The sequence below is a fragment of the Meriones unguiculatus genome, chromosome 5 (genome assembly GCF_030254825.1).
Source record: "Meriones unguiculatus strain TT.TT164.6M chromosome 5, Bangor_MerUng_6.1, whole genome shotgun sequence".
Taxonomy (NCBI): Eukaryota; Metazoa; Chordata; class Mammalia; order Rodentia; family Muridae; genus Meriones; species Meriones unguiculatus.
Window position 1 is genome coordinate 50703278 of NC_083353.1, and position 4545 is coordinate 50707822.

Genomic DNA, 4545 nt, shown 5'->3' on the forward strand with positions numbered 1-4545 from the left:
ACAGCAAACGGGGTGCATATGCCTTGATGTTACAGGATTAGGTAAAAGTTAGATGGGTGAGGTGACCTTTTCTGAATCACAATTACCTAAGGTATATGCCTCTCTGAGGAACTATTGCCTAAGACATATGATCACAATGGCTATTCTTTTAATCTATATCTGAAACATTGGGAAGAATTTCCCACCAGATTATCAACCAATTTCCCTTGATTATTGCCAGGGAGATTGTCTCTAATTTCTATGAAGTATTTATTCTATGATATTTCCTAGAGATGGTGCTGGGAGAGTTAACTTTGTTTTCTGCCAGGTGCACATTTTGTGATATTTCCTGGTACCCGAATTCAGCTCCCAGTCAAGATGGCTCTTTATTTTATAATGGAGTTATTCTCAGGCTAACTATACCCAGGCTAACTTAAACTCTTCACTATGACTTTCTAGGTAGTGTATATTATGAAGTTAAACTGTGAAACTCAGTATAAATCACACATAAAAGTCACCCAGCTGAAGGGGAATTTTAATCTAGCAACCTGGCTACTCTGGCAGGAGATCACATGCGAAGACCTAGTTCTGTGCGATCTGGCTGAAATACAGACACACTCTTAGTACACACTCTTTTTTAAAAAAATTTTATTAATTACACTTTATTCACTTTGTATCCCCCCATGTACCCCACCATCCTCCCCTCCTAATTCCACCTTCTCACCCCCTTCTTCATGCATGCACCTTCTCAAATCCACTGATAGGGGAGGTCCTCCTCTCCTTCCTTCTGATCTTAGTTTATCAGATCTCATCAGGAGTGGCTGCATTGTCATCTTCTCTGGCCTGGTAAGGCTACTTCCCGCTCAGGAGAAGGTGATAAAAGAGCGGGCCAATCAGTTCATGTCAGAGACAGTCCCTCTAATGATTACTATGGAACCCACTTGGACACTGAACTGCCATGGGCTACATCTGTGCAGTTGTTCTAGTTTATCTCCTTGCATGGTACTTGGTTGGAGTATGAGTATCTGGAAAGACACCTCTGTTCAAATTCTCTGGTTCTGTTGCTCTCCTTGTGGACCTCCTGTCCTCTCCAGATCTTATTATTTTCCACTTCTTTCATAAGATTCCATGCTCTCTGCCCAACAGTTAGCCTTAAGTCTTAGCATCTGCTTTGATAGTATGCAGGGCAGAGCCTTTCATAGGCCCTCTGTGGCAGACTCCTAACTTGTTTCCTGTTTTCTTCTTCTTCTGATGTCCATCCTCTTTGCCTTTTAGGATGGCGATTGAGCATTTTAGTCAGAATCCTCCCTCCTGATTAGCTTCTTTATATGTACAGATTTTAGTAGGTTTATCCTATATTATATGTCAATATAAATGAGTATATACCCTGTGTGTCTTTCTGCTTCTGGGACAGATAATTCAGGATGATCCTTTCCATTTCCCACCATTTAACTGCAAATTTCATAATTTCCTTATTTTTCATTGCTGAGTAATATTCCATTGTGTAGATGTACCACAATTTCAGTATCCATTCTTCAGTTGAGGGACATCTGGGTTGTTTCCAGCTTCTGGCTGTTACAAATAAAGGTGCTAAAAACATGATTGAACATATGTTCTTATTGTGTACTTGATCCTCTTTTGGATATATGCCTAGGAGTGCTATGGCTGGATCTGAGGAAGCGCTATTTCTGTTTGTCTGATAAAGCACCAGATGGATTTCCAGAGTGTGTGTACAAGTCTACATTCCCACCAACAGTGGAGGAGGTTTGCCTTTCTTCTGAACCCCTCCAGAATGTGTTTTCACTTGAGTTTTTAATCATGGCCATTCTGATAGATGTAATTTGAAATCTCAGGGTCATTTTGATTTGCATTCTCCTGATGGGTAATGAGGTTGAGCATTTCTATAAGAGTTTCTCTGCCATTCAATATTCCTCTACAGAGAATTCTGTTTAGCTCTGTTCCCCATTCTTTAATTGGATTACTTGGTTTGTTGCTTTTCAGCTTCTTTAGTTCTTTATATATACTGGATATTAGCCATCTGTCAGGAAAAGAGTTGGTGAAGATTCTTTCCCAATCTGTAGGCAGTCATTTTGTTTTGATGACAGTGTCCTTTGCTTTACAAAAGCTTTTCAGTTTCATGATGTCCCATTTATTGATTGTTGCTCTTAGAGCCCGTGTTGTTGGTGTTCTGTTCAGGAAATTGTCTCCTCTATTAATGAGTTCTAGGGTCTTCCCCACTTTTTCTTCTAACCGATTTAATGTGTCTCATTTCATGTTGAGGTCTTTGATCCACTTGGACTTTAATTTTGTGCTGGGTGACAAGTATAAATCTATTGCATTTTTCTACATGAAAACATCCACTTAAACCAGCACCATTTGTTGAAGATGCTATCTTTTTTCCATTGTATGCTTTTGTCATCTTTGTCAAAGAACAGTTGTCCATAAGTGCCTGGGATTATTTCTGTGTCTTCAGTTTTGTTCCCTTGATCCACCATTGTGTTTCTATGCCAGTATCATGCAGTTTTTCTAACTGTTGCTCTATAGTACAGATTGACATCAGGGATGGAGATACCTCCAGAAGATCTTTTATTGTTGAGGATTGTTTTAGCAGTTCTGCGTTCCTTGTTATTCCATATGAAGTTGAGAATTTTTCTTTCAAGATCTGTAAAGAATTGTGTTGGTAATTTGATGGGAATTGCATTGAATCTGTAGATGGCTTTTGTTAAGATGGCCATTTTTACTATGTTAATCCTGCCAAGCCATGAGCATGGGAGATCTTTCCATTCTCTGATGTCTTCTTCTAATTCTTTCTTCAGAGACATGAAATTTTTTTCATACATATCTTTGACTTGCTTGGTTAGGGTTACACCAAGGTACTTTATGTCATTTGCAGCTAATGTGAAGGGTGTTGTTTCCATAATTTCTTTCTCAGCCCTTTTGTCTTTTGTATACAAGAGGGCTACTGATTTTTTTGAGTTAATTTTGTATATGGCCACTTTGCTGAAGGGGTTTATCAGCTATAGGAGTTCCCTAGTAGAATTTCGGGGGTCACTCAGGTATACTATCATATCATCTGCAAATAGTGATACTTTGAGTTCTTCTTTTCCAATTTGTATTCCCTTGATCTCCTTCAACTGTCTTATTGCTCTATCAAGGACTTCTAAAACTATGTTAAAGAGATATGGAGAGAGTGGGCAGCCTTGCCTTGTCCCTGATTTCAGTGGGATTGCTTTAAGTTTCTCTCTGTTTAGCTTGATGTTGGCTCTAGGCTTGCTGTATATTGCCTTTACTATGTTTAGATATGTGCCTTGTATTTCTGATTCTCTCCAATACTTTAAATATGAATGGATGTTGAATTTTGTCAAATGACTTTTAAGCATCTAAGGAGGTTATATGAGTTTTTTCTTTCAGTTTTTTATTTTGGTCTATCACATTGATGGATTTCCGTATATTGGACCACCCCTGCATACCTGGGATGAAGCCTACTTGGTCATAGTGGATGATATCTTTGATGTGTTCTTGTATTCAGTTTGCAAGTATCTTGTTGAGTATTTTTGCATCAATGTTCATAATGGAGATTGGCCTGAAATTCTCTCTTTTTGGGGGGGTCTTTGTGAGGTTTAGGTACCAAGGAGACTGTGGCTTCATAGAATGAGTTGGGTAGTGTTCTTTCTGTTTCTATTTTGTGGAACAGTTTGAAGAGAACTGGAGTTAACTCTTCTTTGAAGGTCTGGTAGAATTCTGTGCTGAAACCATCTGGTCCTGGGCATTTTTTTGGATGAGAAACTCTCAATGACAGCTTCTATATCCTTGGTATATATGGGACTAATTAATTGATTTACCTGGTCTTGATTCAGCTTTGGTAATTGGAATTGATCAAGAAAATTATCCATTACATTTAGATTTTCAAATTTTTTGGCATATACACTTTTGAAGTATATAAGTCCTAATGACTGTTTGGATTTCCACAGTGTCTATAGTTATATTCTCCTTTTCATTTCTGATTTTATTGATTTGGATGGTGTCTCTCTGCCTTTTAGTTAGCTTGGCTAAGGGTTTGTCGATCTTGTTGATTTTCACAAAGAACCAGCTCTTGGTTCCATTGATTCTTTGAATTGTTTTATTTGTTTCTAATTGATTGATTTCAGCCCTGAGTTTGATTATTTCCAGCCGTCTACTCCTTTTTGGTGTGTCTACTTCTTCCTTTTCTATGATTTGTAGGTGAGACATTAAGTTCTTTGAATGAGTTGTCTTGAATTTCTTCTTGAAGGCACTTAGTCCTATGAATTTCCTCTCAGCACTCCTTTCATTGTGTCGCATAAGTGTGGATATGTTGTGCCTTCATTTTCATTGAATTCTAGGAAGACTTTAATTTCTTTCTTTGTTTCTTCCCTGACCCAGCTGTCATTGAGTATCAAGTTGTTCAGTTTCCACGTGTATATAGGCTTTTTGCTATTTCTGTTGTTGTTGATGTCCAGCTTTATTCCATGGTGATCAGATAGGATACAAGGGATTATTTCACTCTTCTTGTATCTGTTGAGCCTTGCTTTGTGACCAACTATATGG